At 34.7% G+C, this 17,899-nt stretch overlaps 1 protein-coding gene across 21 annotated transcripts in view; it reads left to right on the top strand.

Moving 5' to 3' along the window:
• Window positions 1–17,899, top strand: part of NECTIN3 (nectin cell adhesion molecule 3) — a 301,843-nt gene that overhangs the window by 22,120 nt on the left and 261,824 nt on the right. The gene's annotated exons all lie outside the window — the stretch shown is intronic.

Below are 17,899 nucleotides of genomic sequence, written 5' to 3'. Positions count from 1 at the left end.
AATTTTTATGTATTCTGTGGCTTTTTTTTATGTGGATATTCAGGACTATTTGTCAAATATTCTTTCCCCATTGAATTGTACAGGCACCCTTCTTGAAAATCAATTAACCTTAATGTAATAAACTTAGTACTGGACTCTCCATACTATTCTATCGGTCTCTGTTCTATGCTAATTTCATGCAGTTTTGATTATTGTATAGTTTTGTCACATGCTCTTCATTACCATATATTTTTGCAGAGTCTTGACATTTAGAAGTGTTAGTCTTCCAATTTTGTTCTTTTTGGTTTGGCTATTCTTGCTCCCTTTATTTTCCATATGAACTTAAGGTAACCTTGTCAGTTTCAGCAGTGATGCCAGAAACTTCACAGTAGGTTAATCAGAGAAAGTTTAACTTACAGAATTATTAATTTTGTTAAAAGAAAAACTATACAATAAAAGGAGACTCTGGTATGGGAGGGCTATAAGGGAGCATACCCAAGAAGGTCCAGATGTGGAAGGGGCTCAGACTTTGTTGAGAAGGTATAGTTCAGGCCACTTGATAGTAAAGAAGGGTGGAGTTTATCTGGAGTTCTTAGGCAAGGAATAAGCTATTTTATGAGAGTACAGGTGGTGATGTGAGTGTGTAGTGGGAATTCTAGTGGTAGTGGGGCAGTAGACTTTTGAGAACATTTGGGCTGCATGGAGTCTCTGGTTTCTGTGTTATGAGGACTGGAGAATGGTTATTGCTTGGCTGAGGCTGCAAGATTGTAGGGGACTGAGTTCTGGACACATGGCTTGGGCTGGCTCTTCACAATATCCTCATACCTACACTGTTCACTCCTATCCTAGTCTGCATTGGGCATGGCAGGAGAGCCTCTTCCTCCTGAAGAATTCCTATAGTACTATCTTCTAAAAAAGCCTAACACCGTATTTACATGAAAGTAGAAGTGCTTAAAGAATTCCATTTGTCAGCATATATGGATTGTGCATTTGGAATTGACAATAAATTGATAGCACATTAATTTCCATATCATCTCTGCTGCTGAGACTTTAAAGGTACATAAGATTAGAAGCTAAATATTAACATGTTTTGTTGTATCTCTTAACCAAATGAAATGAAACACATCTATGTTAATGCTTTATAAAAACTAAGAACTATAGATTTATGTAAGTAAAACATTTTAATTTAAATATTTAAAAAGTAGGGCAGCTTGGGTGGCTCCACCTTTGGAGTAAGTATCTCACATAAGTCGGTATCTCACATAAGTCAGAAGTTAATGCAAATTACGACATTCAAAAAACTGGTAGAAATTTAAAAAGAATTACATTATGTAGTTTCTACATTCTATATACTTATATATTTAAATATTAAATATTTAATAATAAATATTTATTTATTTATTTTTGAAAAGATTTTATTTATTTATTCATGAAAGACACAGAGAGAGAGAGAGAGGCAGTGACACAGGCAGAGAGAGAGAAGCAGGCTCCATGCAGGGAGCCCGATGTGGTACTCTATCCCGGGTCTCTAGGATAATGCTCTGGGCCGAAGGCAGGCGCCAAACTGCTGAGCCACCCACGCGTCCCATGAAAAGTGAATTATAAGTGGAAAAATGGATAAGGTACTTTTAGTCTTCAAATTCAGAGTCCTTTGTAATGCTTCTTAACCCCTGTGATATGAAGAGCTCTTTGATGCTCTCTTTCTTAAAAGATATGTTTGTAGCTTAGAGAATATAGGTAATAGTATTTTGAAAACTTTATATGATGACCGCTGATAACAACACTTACTGTCATGAGCATTTTGTAATGTATACAATTGTCAAATGACTATGTTGTACACCTGAAACTAATATAAAACTGTCAATAATACTTCAATTAAAAAAAGGATGTGTTGTAGAATTACAAGACCCTTAGATTCAGTAATTCTCTAAGAAGACTCATAAGACTCAACATATATTTGTACTCTAAGCTATAATTTATTACAGCAAAAGCTCCTATACTAAGCAAAAAGTCATGAGGTAAAGTCTGGGGAAAACCAGCCACAAGCTTACAAAGCTCTCTCCCAGTAGAGTCAAACAGGATATACTTAATTCCCCCCAGAATGACTTGTGACAACATGGGTAAAATGTTGGCAGCCATGGAAGCTCATTAGGGACTCCATGAACAGAATTTTTATTGAAGATTGATCATATAGTCTTAGCACATATCCAAATTCCAGATTCTTAGAAGGAAAGTAGGTGTTCACCATAACCCTATTGTTTGTTCAACAGTTTAGGCACAGTGAGCTACTAAGACCAATTAATGGTGAGAACTTTCCTGAGATCTTTTAAGTTGCCCACCGTTAGCCATGGGCCATCTTTGCATGAAGGTCTTTTTATGGGTAGCAGTTTAGGCTCATTATCTTAACCCTTTATTGCTCAGGAGACCATTATCTCTAAGATTTTTCTTATAAGCCTCTGATATCCATTCTGTAAGTCTTCATTCTGGTCCTGATCTTACCAGAAAGAATTAGTAGAACATATAATTCTTGATTTAAAGATCATGGGTCATAGAGTTGCCTATTATCAGTCATGCCACCAGAAATAATGACCCAAGTTTGCATATACCTATGTGCCCCAATTTTAGAGGTAGAAAAGATCTGCATCTTGGAGGCAGTGGAAAAAAGTAACCCCAAAACCTACTTTTTTTTTTGAGATTGCTTGCTATATTGAATATTAAAGAGCTTAACTAGAAAAAAAAAGAGCTTAACTAGATTTAAAGAATAGTGAATATGTGCCACTGAGATGATTTTTACGGATATTAGGATGGAAGAGAGTATGGTGGGTGGTAGGATTATACTGTAACTTTTGGGAGTCTGGTTTTGTCCATCTTTTGACCAAAATGCAGAAGGGCCAGATCGCCAGTGCAGAAAATGACTCTAGTCATATAGTCTGGCAATATTCAACAACCCCCTACTTTTTTCCATTTTCTTTCTCCTTCAACAGTTTTACATGTATAAAGTGGAGCTGCTCTGATAGAAGTTCTAAGCACTGTCCTTTGAAATACTCTTATACTTTTCCCCTATAAGTCTAAACATCTTTTTTGTTTCTAAATGTATTGTCATTACTCTTGTGGGCATTTGTTTTCTCATGCTTAGTTTAGTGCAGTAGCCTCATACGTTAGTATCCTAGGGCTGCCATAACAAATTATCATAAACCTGGTGGCTTAAAACACCACATCTGTTCTCTAACAGTTATGGAGTACAGAAGTCCATGCTATAGGTGTCGCAGGGCTACATCCCCTCCAGAAAGCTCTATGGGAGATTCTGTTCCTTGCTTCTCCCAGCTTCTGGTGGCCACAGACATTCCTTAGCTGCATAACTCCAGTTTCTGCCTCTGTTTTTCCATGGTCTTTGCCACTGTCTTTTCCCTGTTTGTTACTTATAAGGACACTTAGTATTGGATTTAGGGCCCACTTGGTGGATAATCCAGGGTGTTCTCATCCTGAGATTTTTTTTTTAAAGATTTTATTTATTTATTTATTCATGAGAGAGAGAGAGAGACAGGCAGAGGGAGAAGCAGGCTCCATGTAGGGAGCCCAACGTGGGACTCAATCGCGGGTCTCCAGGATCACACCCTGGGCTGAAGGCGGCCCTAAACCACTGGGCCACCGGGGCTGCCCTGAGATTTTTATTTTTTATTTTTTTATTTATGATAGTCACAGAGAAAGAGAGAGAGAGAGAGAGGCAGAGACACAGGCAGAGGGAGAAGCAGGCTCCACACACCAGGAGCCCGTCGTGGGACTTGATCCCGGGTCTCCAGGATCGCGCTCCGGGCCAAAGGCAGGCGCTAAACCGCTGCGCCACCCAGGGATCCCTGCCCTGAGATTTTTAATTATATCTGTAGAGACCTTTTTTCTAAATAAGATCATAATCACAGCTTTACACTCCTAATTGCTCTTTGTGTATCTGTGCTTTTTTTTTTTTCCCTCTACTGTAATATGTGAACTTCTCCTAGATGAATTTTCCTAGCTCATTTTTTGGTTTCCTAAATTTTTACCTCTATAACACTTTTTTTTTTTTTTTACTCTTGCTTATTTACATTTTCTCTGATTTGGCTTTAAGCTCCTGAAGAGTATGGAATGTTCCTTCTCCTTATCATAAAGCCTGGTTAATACAGGTAGGTATTAAATAAGTGTTAGTGAACAAATGAGTGCACGAATAAACTGAATTAAGAATTTGCCTTTCTGGCTTTGTTTCTGTTGTTATTATTTTTCTTCTTTTAACCAATACTTGGATTTTTCTGGTTTCTCCAAACTTCTTACATTTTCTGTTTCTGTGAATCTCTTTACTGTTGTTTGCTTTTCTATAGTGCCCTTTCTCTGCTTGGAAAAACTCACCTTGCCTAAGATCCAGCTTAAATTCCACTCTTCTTCCACAAATTTACTGAAATAAAATAGAATCACTAGTTAAGGCTTAGCTCAAAGAAAATTTCACTTTTAGATGAAACTTTTCTCACTGTATACATGACTTTCATTCCTTTTCCAAAGTCACTATACATTGGTACCCTTGACTAGGATGGCTCTCATAAAGTGATATATCCCATTTTATCTTGGAATGCCTAGGTAACTTATTCTGATGTAATTATCAATAATGTTCTTTCACTTTAAAAAATTTATGTTTTGGCTCAGGTAACAAATTTTATAGTCCCTGTACCCATAACATCCTTACCCATAATGCATCCCTAGAAGCATTATTTTCTCTTCCAGTTACTTAGCTCTTGGAAATCTGAGGCTATATGATTTTCTACCTAATAGTACCTAGTACTTAATATTCAGTGAATGAAACTCAGTAAATATTTAAACAGTAAATGTGCCATGCCTACTTTATTTTGGTTCATGTTAGCTCACTTGCTTTTTCAACCTAGACTGATCTTGTACTGTCTAATCCTTTGCCCCAATATTTTTCACTTATACCAGCCTTGTAAAATCTTAACTCTAAATCTGTACAGCTGTACAGATTTTTTATGCTTACCTCTCAGCTACTAGCAGTGCTTGGAGAGAAAAAAATCATATAACTACATAGATTGGTGTCACTATAGAAGTAGAGTTAGTTTTAACTGGCCCTAAAATAATTCTAGTAGTTCTTCCTTTGTTGCTTAGTCAGTGCACACTCCCATGCTTGAATTAAAAAAAAAAATAGTGAAACCTTGTTAATTAGTGATAATAGTCCCATTTTATAGGTGATAAAACAGGCAGTCAAGTACCCAGGGTCACACTGGTAAAAATTTAGATGTCTGTGTGTTCTTGAATGTAGGCTAGTCTGGCTCCAAAGTTCTTGCTTTTTTGTTCCATCCTGTTATTCACAATTTAAATCTCATTCTCAGGTCGGAGAAGTATCATACTACTGAACCATAATTTCCATGTACTTGTTTAGAGATGTCTCTTTTATTTAAAACAGTAAAGTTGAGATTTCTGGATTACTAATGAATGTTGTATAAATGTGTGTATCGGTTTTTACTTGGGTCATTAGAGAAGGATGTCCTTTATGAGAATTGAAAATAGATCAGTATCTTTGAAGCACCTGTTCTTTACAATGTCTCCATCTGAATATACATATTCATAGGCCTTCTTTTTTTTTTTTTTTTAAGGCCTTCTGTTTTTATGTATCACCTACAAGGTTAAAATAAAGGATCAGAAGTAAATTCATTAGTATGGTTAAAAAACAATTCTGTTGATTATAAATTTTACTTCTGGAATAACCTTAAAGCCTAAGTGAATATAATATACTATTGTATTTGGGGGAATAAATGTTGTTATTAGTAGGATTAAAACCCATAATTTCATTAGTGTTTAAAAATTGCCGTAATTTCACAGGTTGCAACAGGGTTGAAAAGAGCAAATTCTTAGTAATTGTTGCAAAAATCCATTCTCCCTTACATTTCACCTCTGATGGGAGTAGTACTGACTTAGGAACTACCCCCCCCCCCACCTTTTTATTTTGAAAATTAACTGAGCTTTTGAATGTCCCCACTATAGTCTTTCTAGGTATTCTTTCTGTGAAACATTTAGAATTTATTTATAGGTGTCCAGCATGTTGGAATTAGATTACTTTTTGAAGCCAGAAGGCTTCTTGTCTCTCTTTTGCCCCTAGCTATATGTTAAGGGCAGATCACACTGTTCTGTAAGATTTCTTTCTGATATAAAATTTTGTGCTTCTGTTCTGAAAATATGAAGGAATTGTGCTTTTAAGCATAAAGTAAACTTAACTAAAGAGAACCCTTATTTATATTAGTTAAATCAAGGTATTTTCTTTATTTGAAATTGAAAGGTAGTGATTGAGAATAGATGGTAGAAACAGCATTTTAGAGCATTTTGTAAAGGCTGAAATTACTATTTCAAGATAAGATGATATGATATAGTAGGATAGAATTTATAGTTAGTGTTAATATATGGAAATACTATAGTAGAAATTTGCTGTCTCTTGCTCCTGTTATTTTCTGTGTTTTAGTTACATGTAAATCATTATAACAGAAATCTAAACTCTAAAAATATAACTCTTTTTGGCTGATTTTTTAGTCGTTGAGTTTTGCAGAAAACTCAGACCTGTAGTTAGAAGTTAACCTTTATTAAACTTCCATTCTAGAACTGTACTCCATAAAACAAATGTTATATAGCTGTACTCTCCAGTATTGTAGTCATTAGCCGCATGTGGCAATCGAGCTATTCTAGGAATTGTTAAACACTGTGCCAAGCGTAATTAGTAGTTTTAGTTTTAGTTTAGTTTTCTACTTCATCATTTCTGATTACTGCCCTTTACCCATTTTGGATTCAGCCTTCCCTCCAGTCTTATTTTCTTTATTTTGGTCTGATACTGGACCTTTGATTAGCCTGCATTTTTTGCCTATGAAAATTATATATATTAGTCTTCAAGGCACAGCTTAAGTTCCACCTCTTGTAAAGCTTTCCCTGATTCTCTCTACTATGGCAGATGACACTGTCTCTTATTATTTGTATGACCCAGAGAAAGTTTTTTAACCCTTTTGATTCTTGATGTGTTATGTTGGGGGAAAAAAATTACCTATCTACCTCACAATGTGCCTTTTGGTGGGGAAGAGTAGGGTGTGGGAATCAATGAAAATCCAATAAAATAGTATGTAAGAACTGACAATTTTTAGGAATGTGTAACTGTTAAGGTGGTATTTTATAAATGTGAAAACTGAGTCTCAGAAATTGACTTCCCCATCATCTCACATCATCTATCTCACTTTACTTAGAACTTTAATTCCAATAATTCTTTAGCTACATTGGTTTCTATAATCCTTTGATCCTGTTTCCTTTTCTCCCCATCTTGACCAGCTGCAAGTTCATGGTCTATCATTGAAGTCACTTCTTTGCTTGTACCATCAACCCCTCATTCATCTTCTTTTTGTGCTAGCCTGTTAAAACTTTCAACCTAGGGTAAATCTTACTTACTGTTTGCCTGTTCCATTCAGGAAGCTGAATGCTGATGGATGTCACTGTAATTCAAGAGTAGTAACCGCAAGTGGTTCTTGGTATACTACTCTGAAATCCTATATTCTCTTAGTCAGTGGTTCTTTTTTATACTCTTTAAAAATTAGCGGGGACTATAGCGAGCTTTTCTTAGTGTGGATCTGTCAATATTTACTAGGTTAAAAGTTAAAACTGAATAATTTTAAAATGCCTTAATTCCTTCAAAAAATTATATGTTAAATATTTTTATGAAAAATAAGTATTTTCTATTTATAAATAGTGATGAATGGTATATTTGATTTGCAAATGTCTTTGTTTTTAAATTTTTTAAAAATTTCATTTATTTGAGAGTGGATGAGAGAGAGAGAAAGCAAGTGGGGAGGAGCAGGGGGATAGGGAGAACCAGACTTCCTGCTGAGCAGGGAGCCCAATGCAGGACTCAATCCCAGGATCCTGGGATCATGACCTAAGCCCAAGGCAGATGCTTAACTGACTGAGTCACAGGTACCCTTTGGAAATGTATTTAACATCTATCTTAGTAACAACTGGGTTTTTGTACCTGCTTCTGCATTTAACCTGCTGAATATCATGTTTTGTAGCTTCTAGAATATCCACTATATGACAGAATGGAATGGAAAAGATAATAACCTAGAACAACCATGAACATAGTTTTGATTTTATTATTAATCACCTGAAAAGGTCTTGAGGGCTCTTTGAGAGTTACACTTTGAATATTACTGCTTCATTCCATCTACTTTTTCTCTATAGCTATTTTACACCTTACATCTTTTTAAGTTTCTAGACATCCTCTCTTATTCTCACATGAAATCCTTGCTTTTTGTTTTGAAGAGCAAATGGAAGTAGTTAGATAAGAACTTTCACTGCCATACCTACCTACCTGTAAAGGTAGACTGCCAGCTACAACTGAGGTACAATCAGTGGCTAGCGACATCCCTCAGAGCTGTGTCCCACACTGTCTCTTCTCCTCAAATGTATCACTTTAACAACAGTTTTCTTTCTCGGTCATTTCAGCCAGCATGAAAATATGCTGTATCTCACATTAAAAAAATACTTTCCCTGATGCATAACCTTTCTTGAGCTGCTGTCTGATCTCTTTGTCTTTATAGTAAAAATCATCTCAAGCTATTACAAAATGTTCTCCACTTCCCTTCTATTCTCATTTTTATATAAAACAACTTTATTGGGTATAAGTGACGTAGAATAAGCTGCACCTACTTAAGGTTTTTAATTTGGTAAGTTTTAACAAAGACATTGCCTGTTAAAATGTCACACAGGGCAGCCCCGGTGGCTTAGTGGTTTAGCGCCACCTTCAGCCCGGGGCGTGATCCTGGAGACCCGAGCCTGCTTCTCCCTCTGCCTGTCTCTGCCTCCCTCTTTCTCTCTGTATCTAATAAATAAATAAAATCTTTAAAAAAAATGTCACTACAAAGATAGTGAATATTATCCATCACTCCTAAAAGGTTCATTGTATTGTCTGTAAGTCATCCATCTCTTCCGTTTCTATCCCTCTTGCCTAAGCAAGCACCTATCTGCTTTTTGTTACTGTAGTTTGCATTTTCTATGGAAAAGGATGCAATTACACTTCATGTACTCTTTTACTGTCTTCTTTCAGCAAAATCATTTTGAAATTTGTTCATGTTATTACATGGATCAGCTTATTTCCTTTTATTGGGAGTATTTGGTTATATAAGCATTGCTTTTTAAAATTTTTAGCGGACTACTCTTTTAGAGCAGTTTTAGTTCATAGCAAAGTTGGATGGAATGTACAGAGTTCCCTTAGCACTCTAGTTACCCTTCCCCTTAACATTTTCTGTCAAGGTCTTTTACCAGAGTGATATATTTGTTACAGTTGATGAAACTACTTTGACACTTCGTCGTCATCATCACCCAAAGGCCATGGTTTATACTAGGTTTCACTCTCGGTATTGTACATTTCGTGGGTTTTGACGAATGTATGAGATGGATCCACCATTACAGTATTATGCAGAGTAGTTTCACTGCCCTAAAAATTCTTGATATTTTACACCTATTCATTTCCCCTTTCCTTCCAACTCCTGGCAACCACTGATCTTTTTACAGTCTCCATAGATTAGTCTTTTTCTACATATCATATAATTGAAATCATTCAGTATGCAGCCTTTACAGATTGGCTTTTTTTAACCTGAACAATATGCATTTAAAGTTCCTCCATGTCTTCTTTTTGTGACTTGATACCTCATTTCTCTTCAGTGCTGAATAACAGTTCTGTTGTCTGAATGTGTCACAGTTTATTCATTTATCTACTGAAGGACACCTTGGTTGCTCCAATTTTGGCAATTCTGAATAAAGCTGCCATAAACATCCATGTGTAGGTTTCTATGTAGACGTAACATTTTTGGCTGGTTTAGGTAAATACAAAGGAACACGGTTACTGGTTTGTAGCATTAGAGTATATCTAGTTTTCTAAGAACTGCCAAACTGTCTTCCATAGTGGCTGTACCATTCTTCATTTCCACCAGTAATGAATGGTAGTTCCTGTTGCTCTATATCTTTATGAGCATTTGGTATTGGCAGTGTTTGGATTTTAGCCATTCTACTAGGTGTGGAGGGATATCTAATTGTGGCTTGAATTTGCAATTACTTAAAGACATGATGACAAACACTTTTTTATATGCTGCTTTGCCATCTGTATCTGTTTGGTAAGGTTTCTGTTAAGGTCTTTGGCCCATTTTTAATTGTGTTTTTCTTATTGTTGAGTTTTAAAGTTCTTTATGTATTTTGGGTATTGGCCCTTTATTAGATATGTCTTTTACAAGCATACATTTTCTCCCAGTCTGTTTCTTCTCATTGTCTTGATAGTGTTGTTTGCAGAACAGAAATTTTAATTTTGATGATGTTCAGTTTGTTCATTATTTCTTGGATCATGTCTCTGGTGTTGTGTCTAAAAAATCATCACCATCCCCAACATCATCTAGGAATTTTATAGTTTTGCATTTTACATTAAGGTTTGTGATCTGTTTTGAGTTAATTTTTGTGAAGGGTGTAATGTTGGTCTAGATTCATATTTTTACATGTGAATGTCCAGTCATTCCAGCACCATTCTGTGGAAATAATTCTCTTTGTTCTATTATATTGCCTTTACTTCTTTGTTAAAATCTATTGATTATGTTCATATGAATCTGTTTCTGGGCTGTTTTGTTCTGTTGATCTGTTTGCCTATTCTTTCACCAATTGCCTCACTTTTTTGGTACTATAGCTTTATACTAAGATTTAAGTCATGTGGTGTTAGTCCTCTGACTTTGTTCTTCTTTTTCAATATTGTGTTGGCTATTCTGGGTCTTCTGTTTCTCCATATACATATTAGAGTCAGTTTGTTGGTATCCACAAAGTAACTTGCTGAGATTTTGCCTGGGATTATGTTGAGTCTATATATAGATCAAGTGGGAAGAATGGACATCTTGATAATATTGAGTCATCCTATCCATTAACATGGGATATGTTTACATTGATTTTTTTTGATACTTTGATTAGTTTTGTAGCTATCCTTACATAGGTCTTGTACATATTTTGTTAAGATTTGTATCCAAATATTTCATTTTTAGGGTGCTAATGTAAATGACACTGTTTTTAATTTGAAATTCCACTTTTCGTCACTAGCATATGGGAAATTGTATCCTACAGCTTTGCTGTAATCGCTTATTTTGACGAGGTTTTTTTGGTCATTTCTTTCTAATTTTCTATATCGACAGTCATGTCATCTGTGAGCAGAGTTTAATTTCTTCTTTCCCAATCACTATATGTTCTATTTCCTTTTCTTATCTTCTTACATTAGTTAGAATTTCTAGTATAGTGCTGAAAAGGTACAACAGAGGGGGGCATCCTTGCCTTGTTCCTGATCTCATTGGGTAAACTTCTAGTTTCTTGCCATTAGTATGATGTTAGCTGTAGGTTTTTTAGAAATAAGTGTCCTTTATCAAGTTGAAGATGTTCCCCTCCATTCCTAGTTGGGTTTTCTCTTTGTTGCTGACTAATACTTTATTGTATGGCTATACTACAATTTGTTTTGTCATTCACTTGATGGACTTTTGGGTTGGTTCCAGTTTTGGGCTGTTAAAAAAGTTGCTGTGAATGTTTGTGTACAGATCTTTGTATAGACACATGCTTTCATTTCTAGTGAGTGAAGACATAGGAGTGAAATGCATGGCTCATTTGGTGCTTGTATATTTAACTTTTAAGAAGCTGCTTATTGTCTTCTAATGTGATTGTACTATTTTGCAGTTCAGCCAGCGATGGAGAGTTCTAGTTCCTCTACATTCTAACACTTGGTATTGTCAGTCTTTTTAATTTTAGCCTCTCTAATGGATGAGTAGTCGTAGCTTACTTACTGTTGTCTTAATTTGCATTTCCTTAGTGATATTGAGCACCTGTTCATGTATTATTGGGGTGTTCATATCTTTTGCTCATTTGTTTATTGGCTTGTTTTCTTTTTATGAAATTTTTAGAGGTCTTTATGTGTTTTGAATTCAAGTTCTTTAGCAGATGTAAATCCTTTATCAAATAGGTTTTGCAAATTTTTTTTTCCCATTAAATGGTTTGTCTAAAGGGTGTGTTTTGAAGAGTAGAAAAGTTTTGATGAAATCCACCAATTGTGCTTTTGGTAACATACCTAAGAAATAATTGCCATCCTGAAGTCACAAAAATTTAATTTGCATGTCCATATGAATTTTAAGAAAAAAGCATGTCAATTCATACTGATAAATGAATGTCCTGGGTTTATGCCATCATTTCTAGTCTGTAGTCCAGTCTCTTCTTAGGATATAGGACCTCCTATGATCCAAAGTTGTTCTTTCTAATTAAAACATGACAAGAAGTTAGAGATTCTCTAACTAATAGTATTTGAGTTTGCTGTTATACTTAGTTTTTACATTCTATTATTTAATTCACTTGGCTTCATTCATATATGCTTATTTTTATTTTGAGTGTTGTTTGGGGATGTGGTACAAAGACTTGTTAAATTTTCAAAGCTGATGTGACTTAAACACTTATTGGTTTAAAACAATTCAGATTCATTATTGATTATGCTAGTGATAAATCTGTTTAATCTAAAATTTAAGTATGCTGAAATTGTTGAAAATACCTAGATACTATGATTTTGCTAGTTTCTTGAAAATGTATACTTTAGTTGCTTTAAAAATTATTCTATATTTGAGGAGTCTGAAAGGATCCATACCTTAGAGATTTGGGGAGGTTTTGTTTGTGTTTGAACATAGAGTACAGTAAATATTTGATTTGTGGAATATTTGCATATACCTATTTTGTAGATTGTGACATTTGAAAGATCTTGGGACCTAAAATGTCCAAGATGCCTGCCATCTCCATAGGTTGAGAGTGAGATGTGGTAAAAAAATAATATCAAAGTATCAAAAAAGGTAGTATTAAAAATAGATTTTTGATAACTTCTATTGTTTTTGATTCATTGTTGAAAGTGGGAGAGATTGGAAAGTGAACTGTTGTCGCTTTATACTTTTAGACACTTTAATGTGATCTCTACTATGAATGTCAAATTATTTTGTTTTTTTAAATAACCCATAGAAGTTATTATAGTACATGAATCATTATATTTTCTTTTTCTTTTATAATTCTTTTTGAATATTTTCAAGTGATATGTGTCCTCTGCACATTCTAAATCCTGAATGACTGACTACTCAAATATATATGAAAAATCCAGACAGTTTTATTTTCACGGTTCTAGTGTTTTTATGGAAGCTACAGGTAGGAGGAAAACACTTATTTCTCTTTCTCCCTGAAAGGATAAGTTCAATTTAATTAATTAGTTAATAGTACAAATACTATTGTTTCTCTTTGCTGTTGGGAGTGTACAGTAGCCAGGAACACCATATAACAATGTCAGATAGGGTCTTACCAGATATGAAAGATTCAATTCTTTGCTTTTCCTTTGCCTCTTTATATTCTAGACAGAATCATTCATTTTTTAAAAGTTTTTTTTACTTACTCATGAGAGACGCAGAGAGGGGCAAAAACACAGGTACAGGGAGAAGCCACTCAGGCGTCCCTAGACTGAATCACTCTTTAATGAAGAACTTCAAATAATTTAGGTCTTTAGAAATAAACGTTTATGTTTCTCCAGGACACACTTCTGTTCTATCAAACTCTGCTTCATATGGGAAAAGTTGGGGGAGGGTAGGCTCAGTGTCTGGGAGACCTTGAGAAGTAAAGCATTCAAATAGTGATTTTGGCATAAGAATCACAGTGGAGGATCTGTTTCTCCACAGTTTTAAGAGTTTAGGGGAAAAAATCTTAACTTGGAAGTGTGTTTTTTTTTTTTTTTTTTTTAAGATTTTATTTATTTATTTATTCGTGAGAGACCCAGAGAGAGAGACAGAGGGAGAAGCAGGCTTCACGCAGGGAGCCCCATGCGGGACTCGATCCCAGGACCCTGGGGGTACGCCCTGGGCCGAAGGCGGCGCTAAACCGCTGCGCCACCGAGCTGCCCCTAGAAGTGGTTTTTAACTTTTGAATTTAGTTTAAGATTGGAAATGCATTAGGGATCCCTGGGTGGCGCAGCGGTTTGGCGCCTGCCTTTGGCCCAGGGCACGATCCTGGAGACTCGGGATCGAATCCCATGTCGGGCTCCTGGTGCATGGAGCCTGCTTCTCCCTCTGCCTGTGTCTCTGCCTCTCTCTTTCTGTGTGTGACTATCATAAATACATAAAAATTAAAAAAAAAAAAAAAAGATTGGAAATGCATTAGATACTTGTTTTTAGGCGACAAAAACTAATTGTAGCTGGCTAAAACGCAAAAAAGGAGGTATATATCATTAGAAGCTCATGGAATCTAAGGGAGAACCAAATTATCAGATTGTCAGTACTTGCTCACAAGTTTAAGGGTTGAAACAATAGAAAGTTCTGCCCAAATTTACTTTTGCCACGAAAAACTACTCAGAATAATTTTGTAGAAAAATTGGAAAGTAAAAATTAATCATTATCTCCTAGATAGTAAGACAAAAGATGAAAAAGAAAAACCTGATAGTTATATTAATATTTCTGAGTAAAATTAAACACTTACTGAAAATAGCCATTTGTAGTATTTTGAATTTGCTTAAGCTCTTTAGGGCGTTAGGTTTTCTGACCAAATCTATCAACGTTTTTCTAGGTGTTTTTTTTTTTTTTATCTTTTATGCTGAGAATGACTTTCCCTCTTTAAATATTATAGAATATATGTAAATATTGTAAATATGTTTTTGATTCAGCAGATTTGTTTTTTCTTTTTCCTGTCCAGTACTCTCTTTAGTAATGGTGGCTCAATAGGCGGTAGTGGTTACCAGTTGTAAGGAGGTATGATTTAGCACTACCCATGCCCATGCGACGTTATTCTGATACTTAATGTCTTAGATTTGATTGCTATATAACAAAGCACTAGGGATTGGAGGGCTTAAACAACAGATACGTATTTCTCATAATTTGAGAGGCTGAGAAGTCTAAGGTTAAGGTGTAAGCAGATTCAGCTCCTGGTGAGGACCATCTTCTTGACTTGTAGCCACATTCTCGCTTTGTCCTCACATGGTAGAGAGCTTGTATCTCTTCCTTTTCTTATATAAACGCTAATGTCACTGTGGAGGCTCTCCTTCCTGACTCATATAAACCTGATTACTATACTAGGGCTCCGTCTATAGATATTATCACTCAGAGACTAGGGCTGCAATGTAAAAATTTTGGAAAGTGCAAATACTCAGTCCATTATACCTTATCCTGTTTCCTCTCCACTTTTATCTGAGGAGGATATAATTCTGTTTATTTTTATTTTTAATTTGCTTTTATTATGAGCATTACTTATTACAAATGATTTTGACATCAAAGAGGAATACAACGTTTTAAAAACTCAAAGTTCTTTCTTTAATCCTCATTATCCCATTTTCTTGGAGTAATTAATGTTATCTGCTAGAATATATAAAGTTATTGTCAGTATATGTGCAGGCATGTGTGACTTTTTTACATTTTGATCTTCAGTGTGTGTGTGTGTGTGTGTGTGTGTGAAGCAGGGATCTATTTCTAATTATTTAATAACTCTTGCTCTTTAAACATCTTAACTAATTCAGTATTTCCCCACTCAAACAAAATACTTTGTTATTTATATATCAGTAATATCATACACATATGTTGATCATTTTGTGTACTTTAAATTGTTTTCGGATACTAATAGTAAGCTTTTTATTATTTTTACTTTAGCATTTCCCCTCCTTCCAACTGGGCCATTGATGTTTTTGAACTATTTCTTAGCTGTTGTCCCTAGTCTAGTTTGAAGAATTTTTTTTATACACTTTTCACTGCAGTTGCATTGAATTTGTGTGTTATGGGGAGATATGATGTCTAGATAGTATTTTATTTTAGGAACGTGACATATCTTACATTTATTCGAGTCAGTTGCTCAGGTTTACAGTTTTATTACAACTTTTTTCATGGGTATTTGAAATATTAATGTTTTGCAAATATTGTGTTTTATATAGTAAGTTTGTAAAGGTTATCATCTATCATAACATAACAGGTTGATTGTATATTTTGGATATACTTTGCATGTTTTTTATGCACCCATATTATTTGTTCTAATAGAACTTTACTTGGCTTTAGATTTTTCAGGTAATAGGGTTCTCAGATAATTCTGTCTGTTCCTTTGTAATGCTTTTCTTCCTTCCTTCCTTCCTTCCTTCCTTCCTTCCTTCCTTCCTTCCTTCCTTCCCTCCCTCCCTCCCTCCCTCCCTCCCTCCCTCCCTCCCTCCCTCCCTCCCTCCCTCCTGTGCTGGAATTTCCATTGTTAGTTGAACAGTGATAATGATACTGTACCATTTTGTCTTGATCTTTTTGTAATAGCAGTACCTCTTTTTTCTAGTTTAGTGTGATGATGGCCACTGATTTGAGAAGAATCCACTTTATTATTAGGAATCCTTCTTTTCTCCATTAGATTTAAAAAAAAAAATCAGATGATGAATGCTAAGTTTTAGTAAATGCCTTTTCAGCATTGAATGAGACAGTCAGTGTGACCTTTCAGTGTGATAAATAGTTTAAAAATATCCTTATATTCTTGGAATATTCTACTTGGTCACTGTGTTTTTTAAAACACAAAGCTGGGTATTCATAATATGAAAATTTTAATATTCATAAATTCTTTTATTTGTATGTTTTCTGATTAATACTAGACTTATGGTAGCTTGCTAAGATACATTACAATATTATAATATGTAATACTGTAATATGTAATCCAATTATATGTTCTGGATTAATTTTAAAAGTTTGGTAATTATCTACTCTTGAAAGTATAATAGAGCACAATGGTAAATTTTGAGAACTTGATACCTTTTTAGGGCAATGGTTAATAAAACCCTTTTTTCTTCTGTAACTGTTAAGTTTAGTTAGTGTGAATTGTCTGTCCTTTTTTTGTAATACATCTTCACTCATCTCTTGTTTGTTTACTATTTCTTAAATTCATTTTTGATTTGAATGGCACAGTTTGCCTATTTATTTATATTTTATTTATCATTTATGGTTTTTTCTCCCAAAAAGGGCTCATAGAAATAATATTTTGTGAAGTTTTGTTGTTGTTTAGAACTGCTTGAACATGTTTAAACACATTATTTTTGGTTATTTTTTAAGTGATCTCTGATACATTTTTGTATTTATTTAAAAGTATAAATAGACATAACTTCAAATTTTAAAGATATTATTCATACAGTGTATTGTTTATACAGTTTTTGTATTTGAGTGTTATATTGGTTTACTTCTGAATTTGAATATTTGTCAGAAGACATGAGTCATAAACTTTCCAAGGGCTTCTATTTTATGTTCTAATATATTTGTCAATGAGCAGCATCTTTGCCTGACTCTAGTATTCATAAATGTTAGTCTTATTTATCCTTAAAATAATTTAGATTTGGCTCATTGCTTTCAGGAAGGAAGTCAGTAATACACGGGAGAAGTTTGATATCATTTCATTTTAACTTTTGCTCGTGGAATCTTTTTTCTTCATCCACAAAATAGAAAAAAAATTGATTTCACATTTACATAAGTTTTAAAGAAATTAATGCCTTCTGGTAGTTGGTCTATCTTAAATGAAGTTTTTATAGAGATTTTTGATAGAAGAGCCTTCTAGAAGAAGATACTTTGGTATTATATTTGGTTTGACAGATTCTGCATGTATTAGTTATCTATTGCTAAGTAATAAGTTACCCTAAAACTTAGTAGCTTTAAAACAACATGCATATTATCTCTCTTTATGTCAGGAATTCATGCATGATTCAGCTGGGTTCTTTGCTTAAGAGTCTTTCACAAGACTGCAGTCAAGGTGTCAGTTAGGGCTGGGATCTCATCTGGAGGCTTGACTGGGGAATGATCTCCTTCCAAGCTTAGTCTTGGCCCAATCTAGTGCTTTTTCCACTGCG

The sequence above is a fragment of the Canis lupus genome, chromosome 35, assembly GCF_048164855.1.
Source record: "Canis lupus baileyi chromosome 35, mCanLup2.hap1, whole genome shotgun sequence".
Classification (NCBI taxonomy): domain Eukaryota; kingdom Metazoa; phylum Chordata; class Mammalia; order Carnivora; family Canidae; genus Canis; species Canis lupus.
This window is presented reverse-complemented; position numbering and strand designations above follow the sequence as displayed.